Source organism: Cupressus sempervirens, chromosome 4 (assembly GCF_028749045.1).
Source record: "Cupressus sempervirens isolate cs-2001-9-10 chromosome 4, ASM2874904v1, whole genome shotgun sequence".
Classification (NCBI taxonomy): Eukaryota; Viridiplantae; Streptophyta; class Pinopsida; order Cupressales; family Cupressaceae; genus Cupressus; species Cupressus sempervirens.
Window position 1 is genome coordinate 536800592 of NC_143121.1, and position 18073 is coordinate 536818664.

General features: G+C 37.9%; 1 pseudogene; it reads left to right on the plus strand.

Moving 5' to 3' along the window:
• Positions 1–12613: 12613 nt before the first annotated feature.
• LOC149562303 (cytokinin riboside 5'-monophosphate phosphoribohydrolase LOG7-like) lies at positions 12614–16244 on the plus strand (annotated as a pseudogene).
• The last annotated feature ends 1829 nt before the right edge of the window (positions 16245–18073 follow it).

An 18073-nucleotide genomic window follows, 5' to 3' on the forward strand; every position in this document is an offset into this window, starting at 1 on the left:
TCTGTTGGTTTGGATGGTACCGTATGGGCAGAACAATGAGTAGTATGGTGGTCTATGGGCAGTACGGGGATGGAGTCCGTATGATGACAAGGTGAGGGTCCAATATGGTGTGTCTATGGAGGGATGTACGGAGAGAAATATGACAAGGCCGTACATGCAACTAATGTGGAATAGGGATGCCATAAAGTTAGTTAAGATAGATTGGATGTAGCAGGGAATTACGCAGAGATAAATCGCAATGATGAACACCCCAAATACTAAATATTATTAATTCAATGACAAACATAGGAACACTAAATAATACTCGTACAAGCATGGATAGATATTCACCAGTTGAGAATTAAATAATGAGAGCACTCCAAATTGCCGGATACAAACCAGATGAACACCGATGGAATAGGGTGAGGGTTGAATCCCACCGAAACCGTGCAAGCCAAATAGGGAAGGTCTTTCACTTCCAAAATGGCGAACAATGCCGAACTCCAACAGGAATCCGCAGTACAAAGAAAATGATATCCAAAAGCATACTTATAGACAACCTATAGCCATACTTAAATACCTGTCAAGAAACATTCTGAGGGTGTTCAAAGATAGCTGACGGCAACACAATCTACTAAAACAAAAATAAATATGGGTTTGAGATAAATTAAAAATAATCGGCCCATTACATAGATTAATTAAATACATTTATTTTTGTCGGGAACATTATAGTCCTCTTGTCCCAAAATTTTCTTGTCCTCAAGCAAGTGCAGTGCCAGGTGCTGGAGGATGTGTTCGCCTTCCCACGTTGCGTCATCCAGTGGTAGATGTTGCCAACGTACCAAGTACTCTCTGATGATTCAGTTCCGCAAGACCTTTTCACGCACTTCGAGAATCTTAGCTGGTTCCAAAATGAGTTTCCCCTCCTTATTGAGTGGTGGAAGGTCGGTAGTGACGGTGATGTTTTGTCCGATAGCCTTCTTCAGACAGGAAACATGGAAGATATTGTGAATGCGGCTACCCTTCAGAAGCTCCAGTTCGTACACTACCTCACCAATGTGACGGATCACGTAGTAGGGACCATAAAATAGTGGCTTCAGTTTCTCCTTCCCTGTTCCTTTACTGAGGACTGCCAGTATGGCTGAAGGCGGAGATAGACCAGATTCTCCACTTCCAAACTTCTCTCAATCTGATGTTTGTTGGCATACACCTTTTGTCAGTTTTGTGCCTGTTGAAGGTTTTCTTTCAAGCTCCTTAGAATGTCCTGTCCCTCCTGAAGCCAATCCTTCGCCCTTGGAGTGTGTTTGTTGCCCAGCACTGTATCGATAAAGGAGAGCGATTTGTGCTCGTACAGAACTTTGAACAGCTCCATCCCGATCAACATATGATATGTGGTATTGTAGCAGTACTCCCCGAGATGGATCCATTTCACCCACCCGCATTGTTGTGCCGAGACGTAGTTCTGTAGGTAGCCTTTGAGCCATTTGTTCACAATTTTGGTTTGGCCATCTGTCTGTGGGTGGTAGCTCGTGCTCAGTGATAATTTAGTCCTTGCCATTCGAAACAGTTCTGTCTAGAAGATACTGAAGAATCGTCTATCTCAGTTGCTGACAATGTTTTGGGGTAACCCGTGCAAGCGGAAGACTTCTCTGAAAAACAATTCGGCGACCTTTGCAGCCTGAGGTCTAAGGGGATGGCAAAGAAGTGAGTGTACTTTGTCAATCTGTCAACTACCACAAAGATCTAGTCCTTTCCGTTCACCCTGGGAAGACTTTTTATGAAGTCCATTGATATACTTTCCCACTTATGTTCAGGAATTGGCAGAGGCTGTAATAGTCTGGCAGGAAGAGTGTGTTCAGATTTGTTCTTTTGGCAAACAGTGCATTCTTTGACATGCTGCAACACGTCCCCTTTCAGTCCCTTCCATGAAAATCTCTCCCGAATACTTCTGTAGGTCTTAAGGAAGCCGGGATGTCCAGCCAGGGGGGAGTCATGCACTTCCTTCAGGATCTTCTGCTTCAGCTTGGATTCTGGCACTAGGTAGATCCGATCCTTATAATAGATGATATCATTCATCACCCTATATCGATCGTCGTGGATGTGACCATCCATAATCTCACAGGCAAACGTATTTTTGAAATATTCCACCAATAGTTGTGCCTTCCAGTCAGCTGAGATCTGTTCTAGTGAGTAGATGGTGGGTTTTTGGGACAAGGCATCTGCAACAACATTGTTTTTCCCTTTTACACATTCAATGTCGAAATCAAAAGATTGAACCTTACTTACCCATTTTTGTTGCCGTTCGTTCAAGTCCCACTACTCCAGGAAATATCTCAGGCTGTTATGATCCGTACGGACAGCAAACTTGGCACCAACCAAATACTGCCAGAACTTGGTTAGTGCGTGAACAATGGCCAACATTTCTTTATCATAAATAGAATACAAGCGTTCGACTAGTGTGAGCTGCCTGCTCTCATAGGCGATGGGGTGTCTGTCCTGCATCAAAACTGCTCCAATACCTTCCCCTGATGTGTCGCATTCTAAAATGAATGGTCGGGTGAAGTCAAGTAGTGCTAGCATCGGACAAGTGCTCATGGCCTCTTTTAGCTTATCAAATGTGAGTTGTGCTTCTTTGTCCCACTGGAAAGCCCCTTTCTTCGTCAGATCCGTTAAAGCCGTGCTGAGTTGAGAAAAACCTTTGACAAATCTTTTGTAATAACTGCACAATCTGAAGAACCCTCACAGATCTGTGAGTGATTTTAGGGGAGGCCAATCGAGGATAGCCTGAATCTTCTCCTGATGCACTTGAACCTCGTATTGAATGACGACATGCCCCAAGTACAATATCTTTGTCGTTCTGAACTCACATTTGGACTGTTTGGCGAATAGGGACTGTTCTTCCATGATACTCAGAACCTCATTCAAATGTTTCAGGTGCTCTTCCCACGTCCTGCTACAAATGAGAAGATCATCAAAGAATACCAATAAATACTTACGCAACTATTTGTTAAACATGCGGTTCATGGACAACTGGAATGTAGCAAGTGTGTTGGTCAGACCAAACGACATGACCAGGAACTCATAGTGTCCATAGTGGCAGGGGAAGGCCGTTTTCTCCACATCCTCTTCCCTCATTTGGATCTGATGGTATCCAGAACGAAGATCTATTTTTGAAAAATAGACCACACCATATAGTTCATTCAGCAGCTCATCTATTCTCAGGATGGGGTACCTGTTCTTTATTGTCCTTTTGTTCAGTGCGCGATAGTTCACACACATGCGCAACGTTCCATCCTTCTTCTTTACCAACACCATGGATGACACGAACAAGCTAGAACTGGGACGAATCCATCCCTTCTCAAGCAACTCCCGAATCATTCACTCAATCTCATCTTTAAACTTCTTGGGGTGGCGGTACGGTGTGGTCATGACAGGTTTCGTCCTTGATTCCAACTCTATTGTGTGTTCAAATCCTCGATGGGGTGGTATGCCAGGAGGAATATCTATGAAGACCCTTTCATGCCTACTTAACATATCCTGAAGCTCTTTATCCTGTGGAGGTGTTCGGTGCCTCTTTATAGGTTCCGCCAAGATAAAGCATTGCATAGTCCACGCAATGTCATCGTGTTGTAGGATTGCCTCCATCCGATGCGCGAACACTTCCCACGGTCCTTCATTTGCCATCCCTTGGAGGACCACCTTCTTCCCATCAACCACAAAAGTGAAGTCCATTCGCTTGAAACTCTGAGTGTACTCATCAAGCGTCTCCATCCACTGTATGCCAAGAATGACTTCCATGTCAGTGAGGTCCACTATGAAAAAGTCCTTCGTCACCGTATGATTTGTCATCATGATGCTCAACTGAGGAACAAGGTATGTGCAGGGCAGGAATGTCCCTCCGACAACCTTGACCTAAAAACCTATGTGTGCCTCTGTTGGAAGATTTCATCGCTTTACCAAGGAGTTTATGAAATTCAATGTAGTTTCGCTATCCAACATCACTATGACCCTTTGTCCTTGAAGGGTACCCCGCACATGGAAAATCATGCACCTCGGACTGCCAGCCAAAGCAATGGATCCATCGTGTTGTACCAAGGCAACAATCCTTTCTATACGGTTTAAGTTGGCCAACTTGGTGTCACCGCTAGGTTGGATATCTTCCATTGGCATTTCCTCTTGTTCCTGTTCTTCTTCTTCATCGGACATTACCTTGATGTAATAAATTTTTCCTTTCCCAAGGCATCGGTGGCCAGGTTCCCAAGGCCCCTTGCAATTGAAACACAACTTCTTCCTTCGGAGTTCTTGACGGGATGCTTCATCCAATGACGGCTTCTTGGGTAGAGGTTTGTCCCTTGGAAACATTGACAGTTTCGGATGTGATTGACTCTGAGAGGATGAGGATGATGCCGACAATGATGCCATGCTATGTGCCTTACTAATTGCTTCTGATAGGGTTGACGGATTGAATCCCGTTACCCAACCCTTTAGTGGTTCTGCTAGCCCATCCATAAAGAGCACGACCCGCCTTCGTTCAGAGATGTCTGTGACCAACATGGAAAGTCTCTGAAATTCTGCGATGAACTGATCTACCAATCCTATTTGCCTCAGTTGCGCTAGGTCTTTGAAATTGAGTTCGGGGTCTTTTCCATCAAATCGTTCAATTGATTTCTCCGTGAACTCTGCATAAGTCTTTATTTGATCATGCCCAAGTGTGATAGTGCTGTGGTGCCACCATTTGTGTGCAACGCCCTCCAAGTGCAATGCGGCAAATTTGATCGCTTCTTCTTCAGGCATAGGATTTAGCTAGAAGTAGGTGTGAGCTTTCATCACCCACGCTTGTGCTGAAATAGAGCCCGAACCATCAAATGGAGACAGGTTCACTTTACTCAATTTTCTCCTTAGATCATCATTAAAGTATCCTCCTTTGTTTTTGCCTCCTACGTATCTCATTCTTAGATCTGCATAATCCTTGTAGGAAATGTCCTCTTCAATATTTGCATTCCTCCAGTCTTCCCTTATCTCTTTGAAGGTTGGAAGTCTTTCTCCATGATGTGTCTTTGTTCGTGGTGGGAAAGTCGGCATGGATGGTCAAGAGCGTGTTGAGTGAGGGTGTGATCTACCCACCACCGAGTCCACGTTGTGCCCATTCTGTTCTCTAGATATGTTTTTTTCCGCCAACTTCTTGAGAGTTTCTTCCATGAGCCGTTGCGTATCAGTGATCTATGCCTGGTTTCGTGCAAGATCCCTTAGAAGTGCAACGAGTTCGTCACCTGCCAGATCCCGTTCCCATTCTTTAGCCATTCAATCAACGGAATGTGTCCTTCTTCTCTTGCGGCTATAAACTCTCATCCATTGTCCATAGGTTGGCAGGATCAAAGGCTTTGATACCACTATAATGTTCCCATGCAACTGTAGTGTTCCCACGCTACTTCCAGACCTAGAAATTTGCCTGACTATGCAAGCTGTACGGTATGTACAGGAGCAGAGTGTACAGAGGTTGTGAAATTTGCATACAAAAACCAAGTGAATGGCGTACGGAGGCAATCGACGATTGTATGGGCTGAATTGGTAGCCATACGGTGGGTCTGAAGGCCGTACGATAACTTCAAGGTGTTGTATGGTAAAAGAGAGACACAGACGTATGGTAGGGAAGTCCGTATGGGATGAGGGAAGACCGTATGGGAATGAGAGAAGTCTGTATGGTTGAGAGAGAAGTCCGTACAGGAATGTTCTGTTGGTCTGGATGGTACCATACGGGCAGAACAATGAGTAGTATGGTGGTCTGTGGATAGTATGGGGATGGAGTCCATACGATGACAAGGTGAGGGTCCCGTATGGTGTCTCTATGGAGGGATGTATAGAGAGCAATATGACAAGGCCGTACGTGCAACTAATGTGAAACAGGGACGCCGTAAAGTTAGTTAAGATAGATTGGATGCAACAGGGAATTACGCAGAGAGTGATCGCAATGATGAACACCCCAAATACTAAATATTATTAATTTAATGACAAACACAAGAACACCAAATAATACCCATACAAGCATGGATAGAATATCACCAATTGAGAATTGAATAATGAGAGCACTCCAAATTGCCAAATACAAACCAGATGAACATCGACGGAATAGGGTGAGGGTTGAATCCCACCGAAACCATGCAAGCCAAATAGGGAAGGTCTTTCACTTCCAAAATGGCGAACAATGCCGAACTCCAACAGGAATCTGCAGTATAGAGAAAATGATATCCAAAAGCATACTTACAGACAACTTATAGCCGTGCTTAAATACCTGTCGGAAAACATTCTGAGGGTGTACAAAGATAGTCGACAGTGACACAATCTACTAAGAAAAAAATAAATATGGGTCCGAGATAAATTAAAAATAATCGGCCCGTTACACAGATTAATTAAATACATTTATTTTTGTCGGGGACATTACAGAGTGACCAAACCATAGTTCATAAGGGGTCTTGTTTGTGTCTTTCCTAACCTACACCCTGTTCATAGTGTAGACTACTATATTCACAACTTCTCTCCAAAACGTCTTGGATACATCATTCTCAGCTAATATAGCTGTTAAGTTTCAGGATTTGCACCCAGTACTGGACTGAAAGAGTTCAGTAATCCTTACTTAACATGGGAATCACTTCACTTCGTGGGACATCCAAATGAAATGAGACCTCCAGATTCTAGGCCAGCTCCTATTCATGACCTCAGGAAAGAAGAAAAAAGGTCAAGCTAGGAAACAGTCCACAGCTACAACTCCCAGCAGGAAAAGCCCTAGGGATCATGGCCAAGCTCAAGCAAAAGAGGGTTATGCTGAGGAGGAGGAGGAAATGGATACGGAAGATTCTGACAAAGTGTCGGAGGAGGAGTTGGAAGAGGAGAAACCTGGGAAAAAACGGAAGAGGGAGGTAGTGAGAGTTGAGGAGACTAGAAATCAGAGGACGGATGCTATTCCTCTTCCCCTCTCCCCTATCCAGTCTCAGCCTCCTTCGGAGGAAAAAGTGAATGTCATCACTGGTGAGAACGAGGGGGAAGTGCAGGTCAAAAATAGGAGAAAGGCCTGGAAAAATTTCAATGTGAGGACTGCTACTATGGGGATTTTTAGGGAAGTTATGAACCCTCAGATCCTGGTGGACAACCTGGAGCAGCCTAGGCTCAATGAGCTCATAGACCCAGCTATCCTGGCCATCTCAGACAACGCAAGGGAGACTAGAATGAACCTTCTGAATAATGCCCGCAGTAGTATGATTGACAACTTCAGATCAATCAAATGGCTCTTCCATGAGCTGGAGGAAGTTAGAGAAAGGGTATCCCAGATGGAAAGTATTAAGAATAAGACAGGTAATGACAGCCAAGAGGACTAGGATAACAGAGAAAGTTTAAATGAAAGGAGATTGAGAAATCTTGAAAACTATAACCACAACCTGGCAAGTCAGATGATTTCTCTCCTGAGTTCGATGAATGACAACATCCAATCCCTTGCTGGTAAACTTAAGGACAGGGGCTTGCTGGTGGAGGAGGGAGGACAGAATAGGGATAAGGACAGGCCGGATGATGACAAGGCCACAATCAGTACGTTCACCAGTATGGATTAGGGCATGGAGAAGGTCCAGGATCAAATGGCAGAGGAGCAACAAAAGATAGTCGAGGCATCTTAGACTATGCAGGAAATCGAGAAGATAACTGAAGACTAGTTTTCTTGTCTTTTGTCTTTTCGTCTTCCTGGCTTTTGGTTTTTGGACAGGCTTTCTGTAGTCTGTTTTAGTTTGTTTGTTTTCTGGCCTTTTTGTGGGCCTTTGTTTTGGGCTGGGCCTTCAGGCTTTTTTTCAGCTGTTGGACCTCTATTTTGGCTGGGCTTCTTTTGCTTATTATCAGCCTTGTTTTTGTAAAACTTATGGGTTTTAGGATCCCTTAAAACCTGTTTATCTTATCAAAAACTTAAACTTGAAGGGAAAAGGGAAGAAGCTGCTGAAAACGAACCTAAACCTACAACCTGAACTAGGAAATGGTGATACACCAAAAAGACATGGAAAACTCAAACACAGTTAATAGAGAAAGATTATACAGCTACTTGATGTACAGCAAAACACATCTTTCTGTAAAGATCTGCATAAGTGATTTGTAATAAGGTTTGAAGGATAAATTAACAAAAGGAGGAAAATAGATGCCTCTCATTTACTAATTTCACCTTTAAAACACATATTACAACCTACAAATAAACTTACTTTCCTACAACCAGATGCTAAAATGAGACAAACTAACTAGGAACAATAATAGCTCACAAATTACTTCATCAAATTATTCTGGTACACACACAGAACTGCAGGAAGAAAGAAGGCTTAAATTTGACACCAAATAGCATAATCACAATCCTGTCACCTGTATTGAATTTCCCAAGATGAATTACAAATTCTGCAGAAAGAACAAGGACTCAAAACAGAAGTCACATCCACTTCTCTACATAATCCGAACTCCCTAAAAATGAGTTCAAAAAACTTCCTAAATACAATCCCAACACTTGGGTCGAATTCAGGAAACCAGGCTACAAAAGGGGAGTCAAAACTTATCAAGAAGATGACTCACTTCCTAACAACTACACTAAGTCATAATGAGACCCATGACTCATGTCAAAATTCCCCAAAAATGCTCAAACTGGCCATAAAGACCTCCAAAATGCTTGGTCAAAGTCTAAATTCAACCCAAATTGAAATCCCTACAATCCCTCCTCATAATTCAAAATATTTGAAACACCAAGTCTTCAACATCTATTTCTCCTCTTTCTTCTCCTTTAAACACATGTCACACTTATCTTAAGTGTTAGACATTGCAAAACTTTGAATAGTATAAGGAACAAATGTTTAAAGGTTTGCAAATTTTAATAAAAATATAAAATAGTTTATAATATCACTATTATATATCTTTACTTTACATACATTTTGCAAAAAGAAATAAGTAACACTAACCCGTGGCATATACAAGACCTAAAACAAATTCTTTCCCATTCTTTCGACCATATTTGCAGGTAACTTTTTGCTTATGATTTGAAAAGGCATGCTTTGTTGTATGAAAGAAGTATTTGCTTTGCTTTGCTTGCCATTTTGTGCTAAACTAAAAGCACGATTTTTTGAATGTGCATGAGTATTGTTTTAGAAATAAAAATTTGGGCGTTTTTCTCTTTCCCTGTTGAATGCTTGCCATAAAAACTGTAGCCATGACTGCGTCTTTTTGTGGAGCAAAATGTGTCAGATTTTCCTCATTTCAAGGGCACGTTGGATGTTTATCTGCTATCTTTCTGGCTTTAGACGATTGCCATGAGTCATCACCTTGTTGTGACTTATTCTGGAAAAAGCTTGGCTAGACCAAAGTCTGAAATCTTTGGATTTAAATCTCTGTCAAGAAGGATATTACTAGCCTTAATGTCACAGTGTACAATGTATGGCACAAGCCCTTCATGAAGATAAGCAAGACCACTAGTAGTTCCCTTGCAGATTTTAACTCTTGTTAACCAATCCAAATCAATACGAGCATTTGCATTTGTGCTGTAGCTGTCCATTTTTAAAAATACATCTGCATTCGCATCTTGAGGTTTTTGAAGACACTTTCCCGTAGCATGCTTTACATTTGCAATGAAAACTTCTTAGCTTTCAGCATTGCTTGAAGTATTTCTTATTGGTTATCATTCATGCTTTCCTGCAGTAAATTATGCATTTGCAATCTGCAATGTCAATCATTATTTATTTCACTGTAACCTTTTGTGTATCCTGTAGCATGTTGTACATATATGAGGTTCGAGCACAGGCTCGTGACACCCATAAATAACTTATATTTCTGTTTCTTTGAAAGGCTTACTGCAAAATATCTTTCAGCATTGCATTGAATATGGCTTACCTTCTTCTGTAACGAAATACATTAACAGATAGAGTATGTGTAGTAGTAGAGACATCTAGTCATTGCTTAGATTCTTCAGGATCTAATACCATTTCTCTTTCATTTTTGTAGAAATAAAGCAAGAATGGAGCAACCTGTGAATATCAGCAATGGAGTAATGGCAACTATACAAATTGCCATAAACCCATGAGAATGTAGAAGAATCACATCCATTCATGCCATCAAAAGGAGAAACCCATGAAACCATATCAAGAATGGAGTCATGGCCAATATAAATATAGCCACAATGATCTCAAATACACTAGTAGCTCACACATCAACAACCACATGAAACAATAGCGAAAATGGAGGAACCCGTGAAAACCCAACAGTCTGATATGAAATAGCATGAAGAAAGAGCAGCATAAATGGCATCCAACATAGCAAAGCAAGAAGAAATCGAAAGGAAAAGCCAGAAACTTCCTCATAGCGGCTAGGGTTAAAACCCTTGTTCTCCTTCCAAAAAATTGCCATCAAATGAAACCAGATATCTATGACTTTTACCTTTTTACCCTTTGTTGCCTTTGGTCAAATTAAGCTTCATTTGAGATGATTTCGGGTCCGCCCTTAGAAGAGGAAGTGATGTTTATTGACATATTAAAACTTTACTTATTGAAAGATTTATGTTAATAAATAGTTTTAAGTTTTATTTTTGTTTTAAAAATAGAAATAAGAATTATTATTAAATTAATTGATTTATCAATTAATTAATAATAGTTTATACTTTGGACAAAATAAAATAATTAAATTAATTATTATTATTTGCATCAATCATGTAATTAATGTTAATAAGTTGATACTTATAAATCAATTTGTTAATGTTAAGTTAAATGCAATAATAATAATTAAAAAAGGGAGTTGAGGTGAGTTAATATTTTTAAAATGCCTAAATGTGAGAGGAAAGGTTTCATTTGCTATTTTTGGACTTGTGGTTCAGACTCAAGATTTTGAGTCAAATATGGAGCTATTTTTGGCATTTTCAGTCTTTTTCAGAATTGACCGCATTCATGATTAGTCAAAGGGCAGTTTGAGTTTTTCATGTAGTGATGGAGCACTTTAGTGCAATTTTTGGCGATATATGGAGTATTTAAGACCAGTTTTGCATGCAATTCGTTATGGGAGCCTATTTTATGCATAATTTGCATATTTTTAAGGAGTTTTACATGCTATATTTCTGGGTTGATTTTGAATTCCAAGTTAGGGTTTTCTACATTATTTTAAGGAGTTAGAGGTAGTTTTCCAATTAGCTATCAATTGGACAGGTAGTTGAGAGCAATTTTCAGGGGCTTCTTCATAGTTTGGATCAATTTTGACTTATTTTTTCTAGGCATGATCTTGAAATCCGAATTAGGGTTATGAGCTCTATTTATTGTATATTCACCTCATTATGAGGATCTTCTTTCGGATTTAGATTTTTGCACATTGCAAAATTTTGAGTTGATTGTAAGAGCAATTTGTAGCAAAGGTTTTTCAGAATTGGTTATATTAATTCAGCAGTTTCTTCTCATTGATTCTCATGCAATATCGTGGATTCTTTACTTTTATGTTGTGTTCGTCCTTCATTTAAATTTTATTTCTTACTGCAAGTTTGAATCTTGATACATGTGATTACAGGTCTTTGTTTGTGTCCTTATTCTTTTTGTAGAAAATTGGTAAAGCCTAGGTTTTCCTTTTGAAGCAGAAGATTTTGGGTCCTTGCATAGAATCACTTTTGTGGTTGCGTGTTTGTTTGAGTATTGTGAATCATTTGTATCTTGCATAATTTGTGTTGATTTGATTAGAGTTACATACATAATCATTGGTGTATCACCTTATTTAGGTTAGTATTCATTATTTGTCATTCACTTCTCATCCCTTTTCCCACATATAATTTAGGTCTTAGGTGATCACTATTTAGGAACCAACCTAGTTTCTGAAGATTCATCTCTCGTTTTAGGACAACCCGCCACTTGAGAGAGTTTTAATGTTTCAACAGGATGGCTAGATTCTGCATCTTGCTATAGGCGCAATCCTGATTGACAACAATTACCTCTACACAAATAATCTCTTATGTGGTCTTGGGTGATTTTGCTTCTTCTAGCCAAGTTCTAGTTACTATTTTGGAAGCTGGTGGTTTTGCATATTCTAATCTGGCTGATGTGGTGTGGCTGCCTCTTTCAAGGCCTATTTGCGATGATGGAGTTTTATGCGAGATTGTGCATTTGTCTTTTTATGTGGAGCGCCGAGGTTGCAATGGGTTTTTGGTCCTCTTTGGCTTCTTTGATTTTAACGAGGACACCTTTCAGCTAGTTGTGGGTAGATTTCCTTGGTTTGGGTTTTTGGCCTATTTGAGTATGGCTTTTTTTCTCTCTACTTTCTCTCTATAACTAGTTTGTCTTGCTGTTACTAGAAAATTAAATTTAGGAATATTATGTACCTGGAAGCTTTGCTGCAGGGGAAGAAACCCTTAAACGCAATATTATTGGCATAAATTCAAAAGCTTGCTCTGCGCATTAAATTACACTTTCTGGAACAAATCTACAACTTGTTAGGTACTCATTTTTTTGGAGCTTTCATGGGTAGTCCCTTCTCCAAATGACACTTGCCTATAGAAGACCTGAAGTTGATCAAGGCAGCAATAAAGAAGAGCAAAAGCTAGGCTGTAGGGTGACAATGAGTTTTTAAAGCATCAAATTCACTTCTTAATAGGAAGAAAACAATTATGAAAGTTTCTACCAGGTAATTATCCATATACATTTTATTTCTGCTCATTTTCTACATGCTTGTATGGTAAGAATGTTAATTGTGTAGAATATTTGGCATTTCAGTTAACCTTTTAATGGGATGTAAACATGAACAGTACGTGTGTTTTAAGCAATTTAGCACATTGTTTGTTATATGTAGTTTTGGATGTTCTATCGATAAACATAATACCAGATAATTTAACTTTTCTGTCAATAATAATGTTTCAATAGCTTGGAATTCATTACATTAGGCAGTGAAATAAACCTTATATATCTATCGTTTTCCACTAAATTTCTACTGGTTCTGGAACTTCTGGGAGACCAAGGTGAGAACTCCCATTCATATAATCCTACATGGGTAAATCCTTTATGTACAAGTGCAACTGTAACTTTCATTAAGGTTCTGGGAACCTAGTGAAACTTGTTTGATTTATCAAGTTGTACTTGCTGTTGTCTCAATTGTTGGAATTCGGATTCTAAGCAGGTGTTTTTGCACTGAGATGATTTCATCATATTTAAGAGGAATTGTTGAATTGGTGAAGTGGGTTTTCAGTTCTATTAAGTTGATGTATTGCATGGGTGCAAGTAGAGAGGAAAATTGACTTGGTGTATGGTGGAGGAAGTGTGGGACTAATGGGCTTGATTTCTCAAGTTGTTCATAATAGTGGTTGCCATGTTCTTGGGTATAGATTTGTTTCCTTAAATTTTCATATTTGTGTCATCAAAGACTAGACTGCAAGGGCCTTAGTGTTTTGTCTTTCATTTTTTAAGGTTCTGATATTTTCTTTCTTTTTCCTTTGTTATTGGTGTTGTGAAAGTATAATTCCACAAGCTCTTGCTGCCTCAAAAGGTGCCATTACTTGCACTCTTCAATTAAAAATGTTCTTTTGGTCTTATTATGTTGCCATTTGTACAGAAAGCTGATGTCTAATATTTGGTAGCCTGAAGTAAGTCAGATTTGTAACTTGAAGTCATGGTTACGGGGAGATCCGTCTCCACGTCTCGGAGACAGAGACATGCTTCAGAGATTTTAGCATCTCTAGAGACTTCAAAAAAGGTTGGAGACTTCATGACAAAGTTTCCGAAATTCTCTCAGTCTCCTAATCCAAAAATTGAGGTCTCCCCAAAGTCTCCTAGATAAAAATAAATGTAAAATATAATATTAAATTATTTTATGTATTTTAGCCCTCATTTTAATAATTTGTAATGCAAAAATTAAGGCCAATGACAATTTTTTTTTTGGAGAGCATGATAGTTGAAGACCTTGAGATGGATGGTCACAACCTTGTGGAGTAGATGATAGTACACCATCAACATACTAGTATTAAATAGATTTTTGGTTTTTGTTTATAGTACTAAGTTTGTTCATTCTTTAAGAGCTATCAGATTTCCACAATCCATCATTGTTGAGATTTGCTATCTGGATTTGATTGTGTGACCAATCTTTTACATCAACGTTTCGGATCACACTCTGTGATCCATCATCAGGATGCATACAATAGAAGAGAAGGATGATGATCATTCTTGTTTTCATATCGGCAATTTAGCATCAAACTATACTTTTTTGAATTTAAAATTTGAATATGTAATGAAAATCTCAGAGGTTATCAATCTGATATGATGATGATCAAATGCAATATTCGGAAAACAAGTATGACCACGAGATACAATAATGTGATTATGTGAGTTTTGAAATATTTGACTCTATAATAATGTGACATTACTATTATTATGTACTTTAGTCTTTTAGTTTTACAATATTACTATTTTGTATTTAGTATTAGACTCTTTAAACTATTGGAAAAAAATTGCGGTCTCCAAGCACCCCATCTCCTATTTTTGAAAAATTGTCGTACCGGAGACCTCCAAGTCTCCCCGTATTCTGGTGGCCTTGCTTGAAGTTAGTCAGATTTGTAAGCTAAGATGATTTTGGTTGTTTGTATTTACCAAGGTATTTTTTAGTGGCTAATATTCGTAAATTGGCCAATTTTAGAATTTTTTTGCTAGTAATTTGGCTAATAATTTATGATATAATGCAACCTAAATCGCCACATTTTTATTAAATTTAGTTCTAAAATATTTAAAATCGCTCCATAATTTATTTTATTAAAAAACTTAAACTCAAAGATTCGCCACAATATTTGATACATGATTAAATTTGATTCACCTAAATATTATATATTATCAAAGAAATTAAAATTAATTCACCAATAATTATCACAATTATTAGTTACTTTAGGGATATATCACCAATATTTAGTTTTTGCTATTGATTTAAAATATAATGTAAATATCATCATAATTACCATGAGATAAAACATGTTCAATTTCGATTTGTAATATTCCATGACGATTAGTGGACTTCCTATTATTATTGAGATTTGCAAATATTTTCTACTCAAAAATTATGATTCTTAAATATTCACCAATGTAAATAATATTTAAAATTAAAAAATTGAGAGATTCACCAATAAAAATTAATGAAAGATTCGCCAATATTTTATATATTTTTCTGGATGGGGGTTTCTTAAAGTTTACCCTGGTATTTACTGTGTCCTTTTCATTAGCAAGATTAAGTAGTGTAAATTTGTTGCAAATATCTGGAGATGCAATTGGTGAAGCAATGGAAGTTGCATCAATGTATGAAAGGAAGGCTGAAATGGCTTGTCAAGCAAATGGCTTCATTGCCTTACCTGGTATTGCTTGTTAATTTAATCATCCTGACTTCAGAAAGCTGCATTTTGCATCATTATTAGATGATACTTTAACCTTTTTAGCTTGCCCTTAAAGATGGGTGATTATGGCACAATGGAGGAGCTATTGGGGATGTTCATATGGTCACAGCTTGGAACTGATGATAAGCTGATATTTTTTCAACACAACTATGACACCATCAGTATCGTTCACATGAAATTTATGGTACATTTAAATTTTTGTTTGCCAGTGAAGTTTAAGGGACCCAAAACTTTCTGAAGATTTTGGATCTTCTTACAGGCTGGTCTGCTGAATGTATATGGGTATTAGGATTCCTTGCTTTCCTTGTCCAAGAAAGGCGTGGAAGAAGGATCTATCAAGCCATCTACTTTGAATATTGTTGTATCTGCTACAACCGCTAAGGAACTTATACAAGGGATGGAAGTAAGATCTCTATTATCAAATTTGTATGGGTGGGTAATGTTTAGTAATGTTTATATATTTAGTTTGAATTTAATTCAAATGTATGAATTTTTTTAATTTATCATTTACTATGAGGAAAAAATGAAAATGAAAAAGAGTCATCAAAGACATAATATTTGATCTGAAACACTGAAGAAAAATTCGAATAGTCAAATCTCGAAGCAATTTAAACTATGGTTTACATACTTCTCTATAAAATCTTTGAAGTTTGATCACTCTTAAATTTTTACATATTCTATATATCTAGGATTATGGTTCAATTCTGGATTATGTGGCATCCAAACAAATCTGGGAAATAGACCAACGGCTCAGTCCAACCACCATTGCTTCTTCTAGGATTATGGTCCAATTCTGGATTGTGTGGCACCCAAACAAATCTGGGAAACAGACCAACGGCTCAGTTTAACCCCCATTGCTTCTAGGATGCCTTGATTTTATTGTCTTTCACATATTGTGCAGTGATCATTGCAATAGCATCATTTGTACAGAAATTTGGCAATTCCATTGGTTACAAAAGATGTCAATGAAATAAATTTTCTTATTGGCCCAAATCTTCTGTCCTATTATGCTAATTTGACAAAAATAGTTACACTATTTCACAGGCATTTTGAACTTTTTTTTCAACAAAGCAAAGTCATAGTTTAAATGACAATTATTTTTAAATGTTAAAAGATTCAATGGTTAAGAAAGTATATTAAGAATGTCGATTAAAGTGTACAGTCAAATTTAAAACAGTCCTATACACTTTCCTTAACTAGGCATATTGGATATGTTTTCCTGCATCAAATTAAAGTCACAAGAATAGTAACCAAAGTATAGTTATGGTTAGGACAACATTTTTAAAATGTGTTCCAGTGCATTTCATACTATGCTTTTAAGTTTTATGGAGGGGCCTACATAACAGTACTTGCAATACTGTAACTTTATTTCAGCTAGAGTGGATGCTGCTATGTACAAAAAATCCTTCTACAATGACACTTAGTCGAACTGTGTAACATTCAGTTATGCTTTTATATCAACAACCTATCGGCTTATCCCTTGCACCTTCTTTTGGTGCAAGTGCCAGTTATAAGAACTAATGCTTCATATTAATTTGTAGATAATATTCAGATTTTCTATGCTTGAGTGAGATTGTTGTAGGACAGATTCGATTGGTTCAATGATATGAGATCACTGATGCTTTTTTTTGTCTTGTCTCGATTGATTGTTTGCTTGATTTATTGGGGGAATTGATGATTGATGGATGATGGATTTGTTTGGATGGATTCATGAGTGATGATTGATAAATCGTCCTTCAATACTCAGAATGAAACCTCCTGAATGCTTTATTGGTGAAAAGGTCACCACCTTTCATAAGATTCGTGTCACTTTTCATTATTGCCTTTGAGAATAATTTATTATTGTCCAAATTGATCTCTCCTGGATGTATCAAATGAAACATTCTCCTCTTTATATCTTCTAATGCAGAGGAGAGTCACATCTCTTCATCATGGATGCCCTTTGCGATGGTCACAACCTTACCCGATTACTACCCTTTAGAAGAGTCACAATTCTTCATCAGTTCTGCCCTTCAGAAGAGTTAGAACCCCTCATAACTTTTATCCGTTGAATGAGCCACTTCTTTGTTTTCTTCTCATTTCTTTTTCCTCTTCTATTAATTCTTTGTTGATTCACATCTTACCTTCTCTCTTTCTTCTTCCTTCCTTCTTCCCCCTTTTTAAATGGAGTCCTCTTCTTCCTTTTACATCCCATGTTTGAGGAGTCACAACTTTTTATTTAATACCTACAACCATTTATTAAACTTAATTTAATAAATTAATTATGTTGTGGTTTATTTAATTATTTTTATTTTCAGATAAATTTTAGTTTTACTCTTTTATATTTTAGTTTTATTATTAAATCCTCAATTCAAAAAGGGGACATCTTAGGGCCCATTTGGTTGCAAGCGTAGGAATTGAGAATTAGAATAGAAAATTTGAATGAGAATGGAGAATGAAGAATAGGAATGGAAAAATGCAATCCAATCTTGTTTATCCCTTGTTTGGTTATGCAAGCTTAAATTGGAATAGGGTTAACTTGCAATCGGCGCCATTTGAAAATATTTCCGAAGATGCAATCGGCGCCATTGGAAAATCGCTGAAATATTTGAAAATATTGAAAACAAAGTTCCAGTGCTCACCCCAGGTCAAAGCGGATTTGAAAATTTAATCAAATTTGAGAAAGTTAAAATGAATGCAAGAATAGCAATTCCAATTACAGGT